The sequence below is a fragment of the Netta rufina genome (assembly GCF_964035555.1).
Source record: "Netta rufina genome assembly, chromosome: 11".
NCBI classification, from domain to species: domain Eukaryota; kingdom Metazoa; phylum Chordata; class Aves; order Anseriformes; family Anatidae; genus Netta; species Netta rufina.
In genome coordinates this window covers 15,023,797-15,046,918 of record NC_140134.1, presented here as the reverse complement: position 1 = coordinate 15,046,918, position 23,122 = coordinate 15,023,797, and the positions used below count along the sequence as shown (strand labels likewise).

General features: G+C 48.6%; 1 protein-coding gene across 4 annotated transcripts in view; it reads right to left on the bottom strand.

Annotated features, from left to right (window-relative positions):
- NTRK3 (neurotrophic receptor tyrosine kinase 3) overlaps positions 1–23,122 on the bottom strand; it is a gene marked incomplete at both ends in the record, with an annotated part of 190,721 nt that overhangs the window by 92,064 nt on the left and 75,535 nt on the right. The window lies entirely within an intron of this gene.

The following is a 23,122-nucleotide window of genomic DNA, read 5'->3' as shown; positions in this document are numbered from 1 at the left end:
CCCATTCGTGGCTCTCACCAGCAAAAGAGCACAGAAGAAGGTTCCCATCCAAGGAGCCCTGTGCCATGCTGAACTCCATCTCGAGGGGCACAGGCTCCAAGATTAGCAGAGAGGAGACCCCCAAGCACAGTATGGAGAAAGCAGTGCCAGAGCTGCACCCCAGCCAAATGCTGCCCTCCCAGGCTGGTCTGCAAGGCCCATAGCACCAATTCCACATCCTCATATCCCTCTTCATTTCAAGTCCTAAAACAGCAGTAGGCCCAAATGCACCCAGAACAACCTAAGATGGCCAAACCAGAGACTGCTCCATCCCCGCCAACCTTCCGACCCAGCCATGGCTCCTCACACCGAAGCGCCTGCACCCAAGAGCATCACTGCTCTAATCCTGCCCTAGCCAGGGGCAAGCTTGTTCCCAAAGGTAAAATCCATGAAGGAAAGAGCTTCCATAACTGAGAGCCAGTGCCTGCCTCTCAGACAGACCTATTTCATGATATTCAGCTATTCCTGAATTTTAGGTATATGCTTTGTTTTATTTTTAGGCCTTCTAATTTTGCTATCAGCTGCCAAGGCTGGAAAAACCTCAGGGGAAAACAGCCCTTAATATATTATTCCCAAATTCCTTCTATTCTCACACATCCCAGGGGCCCGACCTGCCAGCCCACAGCAGCTCCACAAAAACACCTTCATCTTGAGATGAAACCCTTTAATTCCTGCTTCATTTATTGGTGCTACATAAACATGGGATCCCGAGGAGTGGACACTAGAGACCACGCTGCAACCAGACTTACATATTCACGGGAGGTTAAAAGCACTCAGCTAGAAATGTTCCTTTTCTCTTGCCTGGAAGCTGCTAGGGACTACCAGCAGGTCAAGCAAAGGTGCTGCATTGAGCCTTTAGACCTATTCAGGCCTTTTACCTAAGTTCTATAGAAAACACCACTCTCCCATCAGCAATCTATTTCCAATTACACAATTAGTTTATTATGCAGCACTAGCAACAAAGAGGGGAGTCTTCAAGCCATTTTCCTCTCCGGAGTCTCTGGGAGGACAGGGTGAATACTGGCTCCACGCAATCATTCTGCCTGCATTAATCTTGTCTAAAGGCTGCTCGTTTTTGAGGCATCAGGTATTGTTTGGTCTTCCAAGTGGGATATAATAAAGTTATTGTGTAATTAGCAGAGTCCTGGCAGCTGTGACAGGTGTTTTAGTCGCAAGGAAAAAAAAAAAAAAAAAAAGTCTCTCCCTTTATTGTGAATTCCTTCTGGCAGGTTCTTGCTTTTTTTAGGTTAGGCCCTGGGCCAACGTGACTTCCAGCCTGTGAGACGCACAGGCAAAACTCGGCTCTTGCCGCAAGATGCCTCTGGTGGGACTACGTAGGCTGTATTTCTCCAAGCACAAAAAGCAAAGAGGCAAGAATTGCAATTTGAAGTTTTGTTCCTTCACATTATCAATTCTTTGCGTGCGGACCCAAAGGACTGGTTCTGCATGCTCTGCGCCACCGGCTGGGCTGTGCTGGGAAGGGGCCACCTCTGCTTTTTGAGGTGCACTTCCCAAAAACAACTCATAAAAATATCTGCTGGATATGAACTGGTAACAGTGACTTGAGGAGAGACCATAAAGACCACTAAAAGCCCCAGATGATGGAAGCATCCCTCTGGTATGTGCAGGTTAGGACATGGCTAGATCGTAAGGAGTAGGGCACGACCGAGGTACTTGTGAAATTAAGCATCACCAGCAGCTACTACTACCTGATGTTCATATGGCAACTTTCATGCCAATAAACAGATCCAGTCTGATCCTCTTTATACTCTGCAGGTGTTTTGTTTGGTTTTATTTTTTTTTCTCCCAGCAGCTCAGTTCTTCAGGGGAAGGCTTTCTATATGTTTTATCCCTGGTTTCAGACCCCATATTTGCACTCCTAGTCCCTAGCAAATATCAGGTACTCTGAAGTGACTCAACTAAAATCAGTAGTGCCCACCTTGGACATCTACAAGACCTACCAATCCTCAAAAGCCTCAGAGCCAAGCTCTGATACTCCGTGACCCTCTCAGCCGGAAAAAGTGGGAAAACAAGCTGTTGCAGTCAGGACACCACACGGCTATGAAACCACACACGTTATGCCCTTGCAATAATCTATGGAGGTCATGGAAGAAAAAATCCTGAGTCCTAAGGAACATACCGTGATGGATGCAATGCTCCAGATTTCAAGATTTCAGAAACGCTTCTGGTCACAGTAGGCACAGAGCTGGCACAAACCATTTGGGCAATTCCTCCCCAATATCCTCAGCAGGATGTCACTGGGTTAAAGACACAACCTAGAGCTGAGGACTTCTCCAAGTTTCCCCTATTTTTAATGAGGGTGGTGATGGGAAGGGCATGGGGGCAGAAATCAGTGCAACATTAACTCCTACAACACAATCATGGCTTCTTATCACATTCAATCTTTCATTCCCATCTCTTTTGGGTGGTCACAGCTGAGATCCAGCTCTCTCTAAGCACACGGCCACTTTCTTGCCCCTCTGAGACTCAGAGGAGCACCAGGTTTGCTGCACTAGCCTGAGACAGACTTTAAAAACATCATCAACATCAAGCAGTCACTGATCACTTTTATAGGTTTGACTACTGCTCTGGCACTCAAATATATACTGTTATCTGTAACTCCTGGAAATAAAGTAGCTACCTGCACTTCAATTTTTTTAATCTGTCTTGGCAATATCATATATATTTTTGCTGCTAAGTAGGTAAAGATGTTTTGTTTCTGATGTATAATGCTGATGAATGGCTTTATTTGGAAGAATTCTCACTGGCCTCAGAAGTAGATTTTCCAGGTAAGGTTAAAGAAAAAAAAAATGGAGTAAGAAAAGAGTACAGTTTTTAAGATTTAGGTTTATCTTCCACTTGACAGAGGAATGGCAGAGGACGTAGGAATGAAGCCAGTTTTGTACAGTAAAAAATGCAGAATAGTGAAGGGTAGTCTTGAGGCAAGCCCTTGTATATAGTCCTATGATCTAAAAACACCATGAAATATTTTTGGAGCTCCTCTGAAATTTAAAATCTAAAGAGTGATGCAATAGATTTTGTGGTGGATAAATCAGTCTGTGCTCCAGACAAACATATTGTGGATAGTGACTATAAAAACTGTCTATTTGTTAGTATTTTAAGAAGCTTTTGTATGTTCTGAGCATCAAAAGTAGCATAGCTGTATTCTGAAAGGCTTTTGATGCTCCCCTTCCATCCAGGCAGAGATCTTGCCAGCCAGGAGCATCTCCACAGCCTTTAAGGACAGAGTTTAGCTGCTCTCCATGCTAACCACATACAGTTTTCCTGACAGAGAAGCAACGTCAGCAGCAAAGATGGAGCCACAGAGCTGCAGGAAAAGTCTGGGGAGACCTGAAGGAAAATTCAGGTCTGATTTAATTTCATGTTACCCAAAGAGGAGTGAGGCAGCTTGAAAATGCTGTTCCTATAAACATAATGAAAGACTTCACCATTCTCCCTTCCCTTCCACACACCCTCTCCACAGGCAATTCCTCTTCCCAAGAGCACATCTGCCTTGGACAACATCCACCCCAGCCTTTCCTCCACCCTCTTTTCTCCCCCAGCCTAATCAGCAATGCTCCAGTTCTTTTCCTTGCTCCATCTCCATCTTGGTATAATCATCTCTGCAAACACTGAGAAAATACCCTTCCAGACTGCCCTGAAAGCTCTGCTATTCAGAAAATCTCTCATTCCCTACTCATCACTCTTCCTTGTGGCTAAACTGGAGCTTGGCATGGTGGTTTTGTTCCCATCTGAAAGCTCTCTGAAATAGGTTATATGTTTTAGTCCATGCCCATGAATTTCCTGGCTCATTCACAGTGTTATACGGACAACTAGTTATTTAAGAAAAATAAAGCAAATAATAACAAATAGCTTAAGGACCCCCTGTTTGCATGATCATATCATAACGGTAAATTATTTATCAAGACTAAGAGCTATACTTTCTGATAAAGCACAGGCTCAGGATTATAGCATGTTTTATAAATAACCACAGATTAAAGAAGATAAGATAATGGCCACATCACACACATCCATAACATAATGAATGCTCCAAGGCAGACGGGTGAAGAACAACAAAAACTCCAGCTTGCTATCACAGTAACCTCTCCAAAGCAGCAAAAATGATGGAAGGTGTAGAAAACATGACCTCCAAGGGAAAACTGAAAGAATTATGCTTTGTGTTGAGAGAAGAAGACTAGAGGAACACGTGATAACAGCCTTCAAATATGTAAAAGGTTGCAGCAAAGAGAAATATAATAGCTGTTCTCCATGTCCACTGGGGATAAAACAAGAAATAATAGGTTTAAATTGCACTGAGGGAGATTAGGGTTTGAATGTTTTCTCTAATGCCTGGCAGCATGGATGGCTGAGCATGGGAATAGATAACCCAGGGATGTTCCAGGGGGGCTCTGCTGGCCGGGAAGGGAAAGGTTAAAGAAACTTCTCTCAAGGACAGTTTAGCTCTTGGGCCTGATGCTGCTCGGAGCTCTACTCACTTTCCATTTGCAACCAGCCTCAGCAAGGAGAGCTTCTCCCTTTTGGATGCTTCCAAAGCAACTCCAGGCTGGGGCTTCACCTTGCTTCTCCGTAGCAGCTGGAAATCAAGGATGTCTCCATGTCGTTTCACAAAGGACAACTCCATCACACACCTGGCCACGTTCTCAGCACAGGAATGAAGTTCACTTAAGCAGAAATGAGAAGGCAAGAGCTCAGGGCTGCAGGGCATCCCCCTCCCTCCACCCATGTTTCTGGGAGCTGTCACTTGGAACATAGTTTCTGATCAAAAACGATCACTGCAAGAGCTAATTGTGCCATCCGCATTTGCCTGTGTAATATAAAGGAGCCATATAATTAACCTACTTAATTAGGAACTGTATATGACCCATAACTAGAAGAAAAAAACTCTTGTAAAGTGGGTCACCATGCATTGTATAGCAGCACTGAAGCAGGACTCATTAAACCCCAATATATATTACATATAAAATCCCCTCCTCCTTTGACTTCAAACCTCTGTTGGCACTTGCACATTTCCCTGATCTTAATCTTAAATGTTATTCTTCAAAGGGACTGTATCACCGTTGAGCAAGCAGATAATCCCAAAACAGGATCTCTGCCGAGCTTTGCAATTGGGAGCTATACATCCACGTATACACGTTTATTTATAACAGACAGAAAACTAACCCAAAACTTCAGCTGCTCAGAAAAAAAAAAAAAAAAATGTTTAAGAAATCCCAACCTTTTGCAGGAGCTGAAATCAAACAATCCCCCAGGGCTGCTCTCTGAGCCAGCAAGGGAGAGAACTGAAACTCATAAAACAATAAGTGAAAGCACAACAAATACAATTAAAACTCTAGCCATGCTCAGAGTGAGATCACATTTACTGTCTCATAAAAAGAGCCTTGTCCTGTCAGGCAAACAAAAGGAAATCAATTTCTTAATTTTTATTGGCAGATGCGGGCACGGGGCCAAGGCAGTGCTTGGTGCCTGCGTGGGACCCGCTTGGAGCCAGGCTGCCATGGGCTCCAGCCGTCCCCTGCCCTCCTGCCAGGGGAAGCAGCCACTTCTCTGTGTCCCCTGGGACGCCCGTCCCAACCGCTGGGTTGTCCTTCGTGAGATGCCTCTCCCCCGAGCCGCAGCAGATCCCTAGCTCACACACAATACCGTGGTTTAACTCGAAAGCCTTGTAAGCTCTCCCTGTCCTTGCTTTATCACCATCAATTTAACCAGATTCGGGATCTTTCCTGATCAAAGAGTGCCACCAAAATGCTGCCATTGGCCAAAGACCATTTCCCTCTTCAGAGACTGAGGTTTCCTTCTGAGTTTTCCAGGTGTTTGCAGGAGGAGAGGAAGGTGCATCTTTCCTCATTTACACCAGTTACCAGCATGCAGCATCGCTCCAGTCCAACTTTGGTGGAGAATCCTCAGACCTCTCCCAATCCCCCCATGTCTTTTTTTTAACCCACCTTTCCCAGGTTTGTTTATGGAGCTTAGGTATGAATCCCCTAAGCCCTCACACTCAGGAACAAGAACATTAAGATCATATCATACGAAATATAAAGTCAATGCGTATGATGGCACAAATGCATAAATCCAGAAGAAAAAGCAACAGAAAATGCTGAGACGATCTGATAATTAAAAAGAGAGGTATTTAACAAGTCATGGCCATGTGCGACAGCAAGGCCCACCAGCAGGAAGGCAAAGCAGGAGTTTTTGCGTCTGGGCATAAAGCTCACAGCCCAGTTGTACCAAGGTGCTTCAACTCAGAGCTCACATAACCAGGCAGGGACTGCAAAAACGGGGGGTGGGAGAACCACAGGAGTATTTTGGATCTTACAGCGCAAAGTCCTGCTGACTCTCCAGCCACGTAATAGGGGAAGGATGTTGGATAGTTGCTTTGTTGGCCAACAATCAAACACTTTCACCCCAGAAGCAGCAGCTCCCAGAGCAATGAAAAAGAAGAGAAACTTGCATTGGCCAGTGAAGGAGCCTGCCCTGCCTAAAAGGTGTCGGGAGAAGGGAACAAGCAGCAGAACCACAGCTAGGAGCTGACACCAACATTCCCAATGCTGGTGGGGAGGGATGGGATGGTTGTTGGGTACCACACCTGCAGTGAGACATCAAAATGAGGTCCCCAGTGCCTCACCTCCCGCATACAAAGCCATCATTTCCATCCCAACAGGCTGCATCTTGAAGCCAAAACCTCATCTTCTGCCCCCAGCTCTCCGGCTTCACCCAACCAGAGCTGAGCACCATGCTGTCTGCCCCAAATTCTCAGCTTATTGCCACTTACATTTCCCCTTCACCCTTTCCTCCCGACTGGAGCTTCACCTTTGTTATTTCCCAGCCACGTCTCCAAGCTGTCACCTCGGGGGCACCTTGAGCTCCAGCGCAGGGCTTTACGAGGTGCGAGCTGGGCAGCTGCTGGGTGAAGGCCGCAGCAGCGCCCATTAATCTCCCAGCTCACTCATCCCTATCACAGACACGCCGTAAAAGTGATATAAGCATTTCATTCAAACGGCACTGCAGAGGGAGTGGGGAAAAGCACAGGGCCGATTGATTTCCAGTATGTCTGCTCTTTACCTCCAGGTATAAATACAACAGCAAAATCAATCGGAATAACATCATATCAGCTCTCTAATCTCTTCTGTTTGCAAGATGCACTTTATATACTGCAGCAGTTCCTACAGCCGACACTCTTGTCTACAGGAGGCACCTTCCCACCCCAAATCCACCCACCTGGCTCCCAGCCACTGCGGTGCCAGGCTCTGAGATCTGCAGGTCCAAGCCACGGTATAGAGAGGTCTCCCAGCTCAACGAGCCTTGTCCCCGTGAGACCAGAACCACCGAGCCCTTGCTGAGAGTTTGGGTCACATTAGAGCTCGTTAGAAGGGAAATGCTCCCTCCCTGGCATCTCTTGCTAAGTGGCTGGCTGCTCGCTCAGGGTCGATGGGCACCCAGGCGTGCTCAGATATGCTGCCAGACACAGGGACACCAAGGCTGAGGAAGCAGCATATGCTTCCCCTGTGCCCTCAGGACCCCATAGCTGTACTCATCCGAGAGCTCACACGCGGCCCCATAACATTTCTCCTCCTCACAGGCACCCAGCAGCCGAATGACCTCGTGCAAACACCCAGGGCTGCCTGCTCAGCGCTGAGCACACGCATTTCCTTTCTGCATTTCCTATTTATCATCAGCCCAAGGCTTTTATCCTTTCTCCTGGCCCCCAGCCACTGCAGAGGGAGACTGTGACAAACTGATAAGCATTTTCCCCGAGCCCTTGCTTGGGTGAACGTGCAAACGCAGCATGAGGCTGGAGAGGGGGCTGCCTGGGGAGGCATCGGGGGCTGTCCTCTGCAAACTTCAGCTCAGCCAAGCTTGGGGAGATGCTCTCTCTCCCACCTCAGGCCAGATCCTGGCTGAAAAGCTGCAAGATAGAGCAAAACCAAAGGTGGTTTAAGCTGCACCTTTGTCTTACACTGCAGTTGAGGCAGGAGATGGACCCCACCACAGCTCTGGGGCACTGACCTGAGCCAAGAGCCCAATGTTGCAGGAACCTCTATATCTGAGCCAGGAAATACCTCAAATGCTGAGAACCATGGATGGTCCCAGAGGCAGTAGCTCGGACCACTCCTACCCAAAGCTTTCCCTGACCTTTGCCAAGACCCATGTCCAGCTCTAATAAAAAACCACCCTCCAAGGAGAGAAGGTGCTGTCAGAAGCATCTCCGCAGCACAAGCCAGGGCAGCAGCATGTGCTCCCCACCAGCCAGGACCACTGCACCCTAAATAAAAGCACCAGCCATGGGCACGTTCCTCATCAGCCTCCTTGATGGGCCCCCAGCTGCCTCCGTCCCCCTCCCACTGCCAGATCAGTCCTGGGCCGCCTGGATCTACTTGGAAAGCTCACCCGCCATGAAAGCAAACCGCTTGTCCTCTGGCTCCAATCTCTTACCGAGATTAGTGCCAATGGAAGTGTCACCACCAATTTCATAATGTTATTGGATGGACGCAGAGCCGGGCCAAGTCCCGTATTCCTGACGGGCCATCAAAGCAGCGGGGGTGATGGGGAAGGAGCCAGGCGGCCCTGACAGGAAAGGCAAAGGCTCAGGATCAATTACCCTGACGAGGCTATCTCAGAGCCACATCGCTTCGTGCTGACACCAGCCCCTTCTCCCCGGAGCCCCGCGGCCCCCGCACCACGGAGGCTGATTTTCTCCAGCAGTAACCAGAGCCCCTGCGAGCCCAGAAAGCTGCGCGTCCCCTCTCCAGATATCCAATTTATGAGGCTCCCGAGACACCGAGGGATTGCGCTGTCATTACAGGACATTAATTTTCAGGCCTCCCTTATTTTGGTTTAATATTCTGTCAAGATAAAAAATCACGCATTAAAAAATAAATAAACGCCCCGCTCTGCATCGCTCAGAGGTTTCAAATGGAAAGGAGTGTTCAAAATGTAAAGTACCTGGCACAACACATGCTTTGTCTTTGCTTTGTGTTTTTCTTTCCTTTTATTTTTTTCTTTTTTCCCTCTCCAAGATACTGCTTGGACCGTGAAACTGGTCAGTACCGCCATCTGGTTCTCATGCAGCAATTAGTAGTGCTCTTAATTTTTCAAACAAAAATAAGCTTTGGTTATTGGGTTTTGGTCTATTTCTGACCTTTTTAAAGAGGACTTTTTATGAAAGCAGCAAGCAGTCAAGGCTGCACATGGCAATGTGATGGGTTCCCTTCCCACGGACACACCACATGCCTGCTCCCTGTCAGCAAGCAGCGACTGCTTCTGCTCAGGGTGCAAATCTATAGACTGAAACCAAACATCAGGCCCATGCTTAATTTCAGGCAACAAATAAATCCTTATGTGGTCAAAAATAATAATAAAAGCCAACCTTTGCAACCACACTTCGGTTTAGTTCATGCATGAGAGTGATGAAAATTTAAAACTTCTGCCTTGGAAGAGGCCATCATTTTTTTTATTTTTTTTTTTTTTCGTTCCTCCACAGCCCTCCTTGAGATGATCTCCAGCAGTGATACCAATCTCTCAGATTTATTCTATCCCGAAATAAATAGCGCATTTCTTACAGAAACAAAACGTATTTAACGTGTATAGCAGTTTATATCCTGAATCTGCTCCTGTAATATTACAAGACTCTTATGGAATATAAAGTCTATGTCGGAAATATACACAAACAAACCAAGAAATTATTTTTCTTCCCACCGAGTGATGGAGAGGGGATGCAGGGCTGGGGTTTGGGCAGCCCAGGTGCTCTGCAAGCAGTACTGGGAGCACAGAGTTTTACTTCAAGCCCAGAGAGCAACAATTGCTAAAGGGAAAAAATTGCTTTAAAAAAAAAAAAAATGAAAGAGGGAAAAAAAAAAAAAAAAAAAAAAAAAGGAGAGGAGAGGTCAGGGGGCTTGTAGGTTTTCCAGAGCCTGTTGTAAATTCATGGGGTGGGGGAAAGCCCTTAACACTCTCCAGGCAAAACTGATTGGCAAAGGACCGATGCATTTTGGCTTGACTGAAACCCACCACAGCATCAACACACTGCTGTTTTCCTGCCACGTCCTACTTCAAAATTTATATTCCTTGTTTGTAAAGGTGGTGGCTTTGCTTAAAAGTCACAGAAGTGGCCCCTAGGGAAAAGCTCTGAAATTACAGCTTTCTGGGAGCTGCTGGCTCATTTGCAAAGAGTATCACCAGCTCGGGGTCTCCGCCTGCCTTGCTGCGACCCTCATTGAGAGGTCCTACAAAGGAGAGGAAAGGGGAGGGGATGAAAAGCTGGGGAACAGGGAGGGGGGCACAAGACAGCTCCCCACTCCGGGAACTTGCTGCATTGTCTATCCAGCAGCCCAAACAACCCCTTTAATAAATTAGAGAGCTATTCATTGAAATGGCTTCCTCTGTCCCCACGCTGCCAGTTAATCTGTAATTCAGATAGATCAGTCAGAAGGCGAGAGTCCAGCATATAAAATGATTAATTCCTCCAAGGCCCGGGGAAATTTCCCTTTATAAACAGCACAGCACTCTCCCCTCCTCAAGGCTGAGCTACAACAGGCGTGTACGCGGCTCCCGTCAGAGGTCAGCCAGGAACATCGCTCGCATTCAAACACCAGCCCTCGCAAATGCAGAGCCACGTCCCTGCGCTTGTGGTGCCAGGGCAGGGGCTCTGCCACAGCCCTCGCAGGGAGTTTGTCTTCTCATCTCCAGCACCCAGCTAGGAATGTTCTACTTCTTGCCACCCTGCCAGCCTGACACCAAAGCCTTTCAAAACAATGTTGTTGTTGTGTTTGTTTTTTTTTTTTAATGTAGTGAGTGTAAATCATCCTCCCAAGCAAGCAGCCTGGGTTGCAGAAATGCAGCATCCACTGATCCCAGTAGAAAAACAAGCTGCTGGTGCCCACGGAGCTCGGGGCAGGGCACATCTCCCAGTTCCCACAACCACATCACCCCCACTTCCATCACTGTCCTTTCCAACATCAGGAGCTAACCATGGCACTGACGTGAGCAGATGTCACAGCACAAGCCTGGATGATTTGCAGGTACCAGCAGCACCCACCAGAGAAGGGGAGGGCTGAGCTTTAGGGGTGGAAAAGATCTCAAGTTGTCACCAGAAAATAGCTTCCCATGCCAGCAGGGGGTCACGGCCTGGGACACAGCAAGGGAAAGACTCAGAGGAGGCCTCTGGCTCAAAGATAGGAGTGAAGAAGCTGTGCAGATGGAGCAGCTTCAGAAAAGGAATGAAGGTGGGAGTTAACCAGATGGACACGCTGCCGCGGGCAGCAAGAAAATGGGGACAAGTCATATGAAACTCCACGTGAGACCAGGGACACCTGAACACGATGCCAGCCCCGGAGGCTGCAGAACATAAACAAGCAGCTTCCTATAGCCAGGAGAGAGGCAAGAAGAAGAGGAAAACCCCACTGAAAAGGGATTACAGAAGAAGGCAAGAGGCTGGGCATCAAAGCAGTCACCCAGCATGGGGCTGGCACAAGCAAGAGCTTGACAATGTGAAGGGACATTAAGGCAGGCTCTTCGGAGCCATGCTTTTGACTCTGCTGATTTTTGCAAACTCACTTGCCAGCGTTTAAAGTGTAAGAGGAGAAGAGCCATCGCCAGCCAAATCCCTGTCTCCCCGCGCATATTTCACATCCTACCCCCAGCTCCTCCGGCAGCATCCTGCAGGCAAGTGGGAGGGAAGCTGCCTCGCGTTAGCCTGCGAGCCACGAGGGCAGAGAAAGACGGGCTGCTTGGCATTTACCTCCGTGACGATGTGCTGCCTCCCTGCCCCGCACCCTGCACCCCCAGCACACATCTCTAGCTCGGTGGATTTGGAGCTCTCGAGAGGAGACACGACAACACTTCCACGCTGGGAAGCCAGACCCGAAGACGCGCGGAGGTCGCGTGGCTCCTCCATCTGCGCCACCCAGGGAGCCGCAAGGAGCAAGTTGGATAAACAGCATCCTCACCCACAGCACGGTGAGGAGGGGGAAAATAAAAAATAGTAAAAGGGAGCTTGCACGAGGCTGGCAGCTTTCTAGCAGGGGGCAGCCCATATCCACTGAGCTCCAGGCCAGGCATCGCTAGCACAAATCCCACCTCGGGCTGCCAGAGCATCCCGCAGCAGACCCTGCCAACCCCACTCCCACCTTCACCCACCAGGCTGGTAGCACCCTACAGAGCATGGTTTGAGCATGCAGGCAGTGCAGACGTGTGCCTGGAGGGCAGTACGAGGTGAGGACAGGCAGGGAAGGGAGAGCTGTGGTGGCAGAGGCACCTGGACCACAACCAAGCAGCTTTCTAGAAGCAGCTATCGCGTCTCCGCAGAAGTAGTGGAACAGAGCCACTTTTCATCCTACCTCTCAAGGAAATCATCACTGCTGCTACGCAGCCACAATTATGTCTCCAGAGCCTTTTAACGACAGCTCTTTAGGGCTGAGTGGGTTGATGGAAATCTTTTCGTGGGGCTGGCAGTGCACGGCTGGGTAGCGACACTGCCACCGACTCCGTGCCTGGGGAGGGATCACAAAATAAGAGAGGTGTTGGGGAGGAGCCCCAGGCAATGCCCAAGCAACATCTCCTGGGAGAGCCATACCTGTTCCCTTGACAGCAAACCATAGAGGCTAATTCCTTATCTTATTTTTCTAGACCTTCTGTTTAAAGCAAAACAAAACCATTAGAAATGGGGGTGCTGTCTTTTCTGTTTTCCTTCAATTTTGTGCTCCCCTTCTAGAGGCAGCCACCTCTCAGAGACGGGTGGCTGCACATCCATGTAAGCCACATTAGGAGAGTGCAGAGCAGCATAAGGCTGTCTCGTCCCCAACACTCACACCCTCCAGGTAGCCCTAAGCAATGCCAGGATCTGTGCACTGGGTAAATGAGAGCACAGGAGCACACGTTGGCCATCGCTCCCCTGTTACCTTGCCAAGCCCACGACCAGAGCAGAGGGATGCAGGAAGCTCTTACTGTGGGACCCTTGGACCTCATCGCAGAGCCCTCTCTGAGCTTGGCAGTGATGGCCGGGGGCTGCTTTATCATATCTGCCATCTGTTTGCTTGCTTTGCCATCCTCTGCTCTTGCTGGCTACGCTCAGACACTCCTACCTGTTCTCCGAAAGCTTTGCTGGGTCTCGGTAAACAAACCGCAGGCAGGGACAGGAGCGGGGAGGGCGAAGGCAGAGGAGGGAGAAAGAGGGGGGAGAGAATCAAAATTTAATTAAAGATACTTTTGCTCCAGGGCCTCTGAAAATTACAAACTCATAAATCTCTTCGTAAATGCCCCGAGCGGTTGCTATGCCAGGCCGCCTACCAGTCCCACCAGGAGGGCCATAAAGAGCGAGCATGCGGCTCGCCGGCTCCCTCCCTCCACCCTGCAACATCAGGCAACCTTGAGCAGCCTGTCAAGCCCATGACAAGTGCTTTTGCAACCAGGAGCTATCAATCTGCAGCCCTGTTAGTGGCACGGAGAAAAGAGCCGCTCCTTTCATCTGCGGCTGTGGCACAACAAGAGGTGAGAGAAGGGAGGGATATGGGGCAGGAAGAGTCCTGGGAAGCACCAAGTCTTGTTTTCTAAAGAAATGGCCAACAAACAAGTGTAAATCAAGACCTGGATCCATAGGGATTTCTGCTAGGCAGTGCCAATCTGAGACATTATAGTCAAAACCCCATCTTGTGATAATTCCCTAACTAATCAGCCCACTCTTTTCTTCCGTGGCTGTGACAGAACCTCACCAGAGAACACGTGCGTGCTGTCCAGCCCAATGTACTCCTCACCAGGGTGAAGAATAAAGATAGCGAGCATCTGCCACCCAACAGCAGCAGGAACAAGCTGTTTCAACACGTCCCTGGTTGGGCACGCAGCGAGGAACAGACTGAGCGTCCGGCACGTGGGGGTGTCGCACGGCTCTGCTATATTTAAACGGAGCTCTCGGTACCGCCTCTGGTTGTGCTACACACCAACACACGTTTGCCATAGGAATCACAGAATCATCGAATATCCCAAGTTGGAAGGGACCCATAAAGATCGTCGTGCCCAACTCCTGGGAAGGCTTAGAAAGAGGATTCTGGGGTATTTTTCACCCTTTACTCACAGCTTTGAAAGTAAGAGTGTGTTCTCTGCAACGTGGTCAGGTCTGAGCCTTCATCTGCTAAGTAGCCGGGTAGTGAAGTGGTAATACATTTTTGCTTGCTTTCCTTTCAAGTGGGCATCAGTGGGTGGAAATTGAAAGTTTCCCGCAGAAGGAGAGACTGGTATATAATAAAATTGTTTGCTGAGCTATATCATTGGTTAAACTGCAACCAGAAAAATAAGAAAGAGGTTCGCATAAACTTTCAGGATTGCTGAACCCACCGTAGGATACACTTTGAATCATATCAGCTGCTCATTCATCCAGTAACACCTATTTTCCATGACATTGAGTCCAGTGGGATAGACCAGCGTTGGTTATATCAGGAAGCTGAGGCAGATAAAGTCCTCTGCCAGAAAGGAGAAGACAGAACTGCTCTGAAGAAGCATCGCCCACACCAGCTTTGGCTGTTTCTAGAACCAAGCTGAACGCCCAAGTCTTTCTAGGAATTGACAAAAATCCCACATCCCTCGTCCTCTCGGCAGTTTAGGTAACTACTGCAATTCTCTTTCAGGTCATGAGTGGAAGCAGAAGAGCTGAAAACTCAGGCAGGAGTATCTGCAACAGGAAAGCTTTGGGAGCCAGCCAGTTTTCCACACCATCCCTGCCAAATCCTCCAAAGCGTGCTTTGAAACACCCAGGACGAATGTAGACTTTTTGACTCGAATTCTGAACAAGCTAAAGGAAGGATATCAACAGTCCACTCCAAGACTTTGTTTTGCGTTTCTACACCATCTGCTAAAGCACAAAACCCCGCCAGGCAGAGGCAGCAGCACAGAAGATGCCATGTTTTCCAATGGGTATGCGAGCACTGGAAGGGTGCAGGCAGCCACCCAGGCTGGTATCCCCCAGCTCAGCACCCCTCATCCTGCTGGGCCAGGAATGCACGGGGACAGAGCTGGAGGCAGCTCTGAGGTCGGGTGTTGTCATAAATGGGTTTGCACGGCCTTATTGAGGTCTCTCTTCCAAGGCTGCTCTCCAAATTGGCGATGTAATGCTTGGAAAGCTACGGAGTACAAAGACTGGAAATCAACCCGAGAAAAAACAGCAACTTGCCATGCAAATGAGTGCTCTGGCAGAAGCATCAGCAAAGGGGACAAAGAGTTCAGGGCAGAAACAGGGCAATATAATGAACGCATAGTCTCTCCTGTTCTACAAGAGCATCCTGCTATCACCCCTATCTGTACCAGTTCTCACCCATCAATCTACATAATTATCTACTGTATCTAAGCATTTACCTACAGTGCTTATTTAACTAGGCAGCCTGTCTCCTTATTCTGTTTATCTTTTTTATAAATCAGTAACTTTTGTCTCTATTTTAAGACAATGTGGGTTTTTTTGTTTGTTTGTTTTTGTTTTTCCCGAAAAAAATCTCAAAGCAGCCCAGTTCCCGGGGAGACGGGTCCCTCCTATTGCTTCCTCGTGGCAATTTAGGGAGAGTCCTAGGGAGGTGGTGGGGTGGGACGGAGATGGGATGCGTGCCCGTGGGGCAGCAGTGCCTGGGGAAGAGGACGTGTCGCATGACAATGGACTTACACGCAGGGTTCAGGCTTGGAAGTGTGGAATATGCTGCCACGGGGTATTGCTTTTTTTGGTGTAAGCCAGGATGGCAGCTGACCCAGCTTTCTCCTTCTACCTGCCTAGTTGGATCTTTCTCTTTCCCCGGCTCTCCGTACATGCAGAAATGCACCATCCTGGCAGTGCTCTGCTCTCTCCCCCACGCAGATGACTTTGCTGGGGCTGAAGTGCCCAGCATCTCCAGCTTGAACCCCTGATTTTTCGAGCAGGCTCACAGCTGATACTCTCAAATCAACATCAGAGAATCATGGCATGGAGATCAGCCCCTACCAGCATGGGTGGGAAGCACCCTCAGACCCCACAGACAGGAGAGTTGGTGCTCAGCTCCACGTCCCCCATGCTCCTTTCCCTCCTGGCATTTGTCTCCTGTTTTATCCTTGTTTTTTCTCCTTGAAGAGTGAAAAAGGCAAACAAGAGCTTATAAATTATCAATCCTTCCTGATTGATTTTGCTGAGAAAAGCACATAAAACAATCGCACAACAGAGGAGAAGAAGAATTTAGCATTTCAAGCAGGGAATGGTGATGCTGCTGAGACAGCTCTTTGTAGGCAGAGTGCTCCTGAGCTGCCCAGCAGGATCTCACGGCTCCAGCCTCATCCTCCTGCCCTTCAGAAACACAGAGTGATGGCCCAGGGCTGACCCACAGCCCAAGAGCTTACACTGCAGTAGAGCAAGACTTCTGCTCCTTTCACCATGCCTGCACGACTCCAGTTTCCACCCGAGGAGCTGCATCACAAGCTAAGCGAGGCTGTTAGGAGCAGGTACGTAAATATCAGCCTGCACCAACAAGTTGCTGCTGTGAATGGTTCGTACAACTGCAGCCCTCCCATTCACGCCTAGCTGCCTCCTAGCTGATAGTTTTGAGCTATTTTCCATCTGTGATCTCTTAAAAAAAAATAAAAATAATTCTGCCAAGCGCTAGCAGCTCTAGAGTTTCTCCAACACCACATGCAAACTTTCTGAGTTTGAGTCTACATGGAAAATGATGATTTTCTCCAAAAATTAGCAATAACATCACCCCACTATCAGCTACCAGGCTGCATGTTTTGTGTCTCAACAGTTTCATCAAGACCACAAATGCTTCCCTACTTGCCACACATACAGCTTATAGTTTCTGTTACGGAATCAGCACAATATTGGAGCTACAATGTTTTCCAAGGCAGCTGATGAAATCACCCAGTGATTACTTGCAAGATCAGAGACAGGAGAGAGCAAAACAAACCTCCCACGTCCCTCTAGGAGCTGATATCTGGGGACTGGGTCTCTCCAGCACCAGCATGTCTGTCGGGACAGATATGGGCTTGGCTGAAAGCAATAACTTAAAGGAGATGAAGAATAGGGGAATCTAATGCAACTACCAAAAGCTTTACTTACACATTCTCCCTAGCATAAATAAAGGAGCTTGAGGTCCCTGTTGTACCTTCTGCTCATAAACTGCCACCTCTCACAAGTCCCTCTCAAGTGACTCACCAACATCTTGAGTTTTGCAGACCACCAGCCAAAAAACCAGCACTAGACCTGATGTTAAATGTGCCACACAGAAAACAAAGTTATTACCTGAGCTTTAAGGCAGCCAGCAGCCACACAGTGTTACAGCAGTGAGGGAGTCCTGTGTTTTGATATGTTTCTTTAAAAATAAAAATAAAAAATTAAAAGATGCTTGCACTCCTTCCCATCTTTTCTGTTCTGTCATCTCTGGCAACAAGAGCCCACTGTGCTAAGCAGACATACAAGCCCAGTAGCTGGATTTTGGATGAAGGAGAGTATTATTCAGTTTGCAGCAAAGATGCTCATGCATGTGCCTGTCTCAGCATCGGATTTCAAGTCGTCTGAGGTCTTTGTTTGCTTGGGTTTAATTCTGAAGAAAAGAACATTTTCCACACTGCCTAAACCTGGCTTACTTCATACCCCACTGTAAAAGGCAGGAGGAAGTTTCTGACCACACAGCAAAATATAACATATATATTTATAGATAATATTTAGAAATAAATAAAGATGATGCTGAAAGAGGTTGTGGCTCATAGATTAGAAATTGTATTCCTTCTGTGCTGCAGTAATTATATGATTGAGATCCAATCCTAGCACTTCCTTCATGCACTAAGTCATCTTTACAGAGCTGAAGTTGTCCAAGGGAGAGGGATGACGGGAGGGGTGCGGGCGGCTCCGACACGATGTGGTACCAAAAGGACTCTGCATTCACCCTCTGGTCACCCGACAAAATGAGAAACTGCCTCGGGAGCTAAAGCACCCTTTCCAGGGGTTTGGCAACAACGCCTCTTTAAAACCACAGTTTCATCCCTACAAAATAAATTATGTGCACATTTGGATCTTGTGCAGGAGCTGGAAATCCATCCATCCTTTTCAGTCTGTTATTTCCCCTCTCCCCCAGACTTACCACCTTCCTTGCAAATCTGGCTTTCATCTCTCTCTTGCTCCTATTTCCAAGCTGCGTAGGAAACCAAAAAAGCGTGCCAGCGCTGCTCCACCAAGTCGTATTCCTTCTGCTTCTGGCTAGATTTTCAGGATATAGTCAGAATATCCAAATTATTCCTTTTTCCTGTTCTCAGAAGTTAATTGTCTGATCCAGACGATGCTCACAGCCCAGACGAGCAGCTGGAGAACTTTCTCCCCGACTTGCTGCCCTCCTCCAGGCTTCCAACTTGCAGCAATTAAGGACAGGCTCCCTCAAAAGTGGCCCAGAGCCCAGCTAATTCCTAGGGCAGTAACACCCAAACACACATGCCAAGACAAGGGTGAGCCATGGGACAAGATGCAGAGATGTGACCACCCCAGGGCTACTCGGTCACCCTGCAGGAATGACAGGAGGACAGGGCATCGACTCCCTGTCCCAGGAGGCTGAGCAAAGGGGATCACAAATCCCAATGTGCTCTCCCCCATCCTTGTAGGAATTGGAGGTTGCTTGGCAATAAAACACCCGTAGCAGAGATTAAAAGGCAAATAAAGTGTGTTTGCTGTCTAATGAAAGATGCGATTAACCTACAAAATCACAAATACAGGACCACTGGCACCCAAAAGGAAGTTTCTGCAGGACTCCAGCGTAAGAACAGATCAGCTCAGGTCCCCTAAATCCCCCGGGGCTGCATCTGCTGGGATGTGGGACTTCTCTGCCAGAAACCTGCCCCACAACCCTGGCGCTGCAGGCTCCTATGGGGAAGGGCTGCAGTTGGTCACAGTGTGCTACCAGCAGGGCTTCATCCCTCCCTCACCTCACCCCGAAATCATCGCATGATTACAGAAATAGCCAAAACAGACCATTAATCCATTCCTGTAACTCAGGAGCTGGGCTCCTGGACCACAGCAAACTCCAGGCTATTTTGCAGACTCGCGCGTGTCTGTGCCAAAGCAGCAGAGCACAGCCCTGATTTGTCACATGCCCACGGGGCCAGAAGGGAGTATTTTCTTCGAGACAGTGACATCAGAGAAAAACAAGCGCTGGCCCTAGCGGCTTCACGGCCAGAGATCACCGGCTGCAGCCTGCCCAAGCCAGCATGCCCTGGTAATCTGTCGGGGCTGCGTTAAAGCCACGCATACAGGAACAGCATATCCTCTGTGTGCAGTTCAGCCTCCTTTATCAGCCAAAGCAATGTGTTTCCAGCAGGGACAACGCAAAACGGCAGATCTAAAGCTGATTTGAGCATTGTGACTGTCACATTGCACACGGGGAGCACAGCAGGGCTCAGGGCAGGGCTGTACAAGGCTGTCGCAGCCCAGGCTGCAGGCTGGGAATGGCACTCAGGCCAAAACCTCCACAAGCTGCTCATGCTGTCAGTCAGCACGGAAATAAATCCATGCCCCTGCCTCTATCCACACACCTTCTTTCTTCTTTTCTACCACTTGGCACTTCAAAGTCAGCCAAATTCATTAGCTTAAGTCATGTTTATGTATAAAGCGCACTAAATAGCCACCAAACAAAAGGAAAATTTTGCTCTTGGGCATAAAATACTCTCTAACCATGGCAGCTGAGTTCACAAGGAAAATAAATTCAGTAGGTCTGAGCTGGTGTATGCTACAGCCTCACATCCAGCCACAAAACACTCCTCTAGAACAAGGGCCAAGACTTGCTGTTGCTCTTTAAATGTTGGTTCCCAGGGGTGAGCATCAGTTTATTGCATGTAGGGAAGATAGGGAAAGCTTTCATTCCTGCTCAGGGATTCATTTGGCTGCGTTTCTTGTCCCATCATAAGTTATGTTTTTACTTACACTTTATTAAAGCATCCAGAGGCCTTTGGGAGCGGATGCCCAGGAATAAAAAGGGAAAAAAAAAAAAAAAAAAAGAAAATCCCCACCAGGATCAGGATTGTACAAAATCTCCATGCAGAAGGCAGCAGACTCAAGAAAAGCTCAGCCTGATGGCACCATTTACACTGAGCCCATGACCTGCACCGACTGCCATCCCCACAGTTCTCCCAGTCCCCTCCTCCTAGCTGGTGCTGTCCCCACACCTCTGGGACCTGCCCATGGCACTGGGCAGCACACGTCCTCATGTCTGGCTCCTCCTGCCACACCGCCAGTGTATCTCGGCTCCTTGCATACATCAGAAGCTGGTTTATGAGCTTAGATGGTTGCTTTAATGACGCTGTGAAAAAAATAATAAAATACTCTAATGCTGCTGAGCGCCGCTCCCTCCTCCTGCCTCCTTTGCAAATTACCAGGATATTGTCGCTAATTATCAGGCTCAACAAGTGAAATCATGCCATTTGCTACAGACACGCCGGAGAGGTGGCAAGGGAAGGAGGTCTGGGGGCAAGGAGAAGAGGGGAGTGGGGCAGGCCCGCAGGCGGAGAGCTGCGGCACAGCCCCTGGGTGCTGGTCCCGGCGTGTTTGTGTTTCGCCGTGTTTGCTTCTTTTTTTTCCCCTGATGTTTACTTCAAGCATCACACTCTGAGGGCTTATAAAGAGGATTAAGTGGTGAGGAGGTCTCACCGAGTTAGGAGGAATTAATCAAGCGGTAATCAGAAAGGAAATTAATCTGAAGAGTTAATTAATCAGCCGAAGCAGGGAGACTGCAACCACTCGTCCCTATCACGCCTTACAGGTTGCTAGCGCATGCGCCGGCACAACAGCAGGGAGGGGAGAACACAGCCAGGGATGGGGGTAACCCTGAGACCCCCTTACCGAGCAGAAAGCAGCAGCACAGTGAGGCTGTGAGTTTCCAGCCTCTTTTTTCAGCCTCCCACCAGGCAGGGACCTTGGGGAGAACATCTACGTGGAGGCATCATGAGGAGAGCACTGGTCACCGGCCAGCCACAGCACAGCTCAAAGGTTTCCAAAGTTCCCAGGTGTCCATTACATGGGCTCCTCGGTGCTCCTCTTAACTCTTGCCTTTAAAAAGGGATCTAGATATGCAAGTTTTTGTTTGCTTAAATGATTCTCTGCACCCCAAATTCACCTTCCTGCATCCTCAATATTCTTTTTGCTTCTCTGTTGTTCAACTCCTAAATATGCACCACCAGTAATCAACTCCCCTTCACTCTTGCCTATCTGGATTTTCTACATTTAGCTTTTCTTTTTCTTAATCTCTTCTTAAAATACAGTCCCTGCAGAACCTTAATCATTTCAGTTGCTCTTCTCCGAATTCCTCCAACAAGGCAGCAGGCAGAATGTTTTGCAAATCTGCTTTTGCCCCTTCTGGGCTTCATTTTGACTAACGCATATTTCCCTTGGGATGAGACATGCCCCACACAGGCTGCTCAATTGGAGATGCTCAGAGCTCATTACAGCCTGAAGCACTTGGGGGAAAAACACTCTGCAGCTCACGGGGGTTGAAACTTCATTCAGCACAACCCATCTTTGAACTTAGGGAACCTAGGCCAGTTAGCGAAGACATCTGAAATCTCATTAACTTCACCATTATTATTATTAGACTCTTTTTATACACCGAGCAGACATTTTAATTGCCTGGATTGTCGAGAGCAGCTTCTATTGTGTGTTCTTCAGCCCGCAAGCAGAGCTTCTTGTCTCCTGCCTGCCTACGACCTGCCTGCGGGGAGCCTGGAGCTGAGCCCAGGGGCTGGGGTCATCCAGCAGCCCCACAGCAGCTCCTTCCAAGCCCTTCCTTTGGAAGCCAGCAGGAGACATCTCTCCAGATGGTCACCTTGTGATGCGTGAGAGGTCCTTACGGTGGCTGCTGCCTTCTCTGAGATGAGTGCCCCAACCCCAGCTCAGGTGGGATGTGTTATCCTGAAGATCAAGTGGCCTCCCTCCACGTCAGCAGCCCAGAGTGACAAGGGAAAAAACAGGTTTGCAAAGATTTGCCCCGCAGAGCCAGAGCTCTCTCTTTAAGCAGAAGGACATCTCCTTCTGCCACAGTGGGGTATCGCAGGCGAAGTGCCCTGCCTGCTGCAGGCGGTACCACTGCCAGAAAGAACTGGGACACGATTAACATGCACTGCAACAGAGCGGCAGCATTAAACTTCGCAGTAGATATACAGCCTTCTCCCACCCAAACTATTTCAAAACATTAGGAAAATTGCATTTCACGGGAAAGGATCTGAGGAGCTAAAGGAATAGCTGAGAGATGGCTGGGGACATTATGGTACGAGAGGTGACAAATGACTACAGAGAAATCACTTGAAGCTTCAGCAGGGCCAGAGCTCACCTGGGTGGGGACCAGCCGACCACTCATAAGCAATGCTCTCCATCGGTTGAAGGTCCTACAAAACACCTCGAGAAGCCTCAAAGGTAAACATATCCACTTCACAACTTATTTGGCTCCTCAGTTGCAACAGCCATGCAAGCTGCTGCATTCATTCCTGACATTCTCTTCCCTTTCACACCAGTATTATTTCCAAGGAAGGCAGGGAAGAGTGCCCTTCTCTCCTAGAGCGTACATCATGCTCACATAGAAAGCTCCCACACCACCCGGGGTTGTCCCTCTCCTACTTACAAGCTCATCTCTTTCTTCTTTTGATATAAAAAAGCTATTTTCATGCATACTCTAGAAGGAACAGTGGCCCTAAAACAAAACAATACCAACCAAACAAAAGCAAAAAGGAAACACCTACTGCTGTTGCATAAAGAAAAAGCTAAACTTTGCAGAGCCCAGAGGCAACAACGACATCCCCCCCATTCTTCTGGATATTCTGCCCCAGCTTCCCCTGCTCTTTTCCCACCACCCATGCCCTGCTTGACTGTAAACTGCTGGATCCATTCATTGTTACTCACTTCTGTAAATGTCTGTTATAAAAAAATGGATGTGAATAATTTATAGCCTGCCCAGCACTGCTGCGCACACACCAACAGGTATCCAAAATGCTGGTTCTGATCTGGAAAGCTCTCATTCAGGGCCTCAGACACCTCGGCAATCGATGCACCTTGGCGTGGCACCCCGAGAGCTGAGATAAAAGGGACGCCACCGCTGCTCCT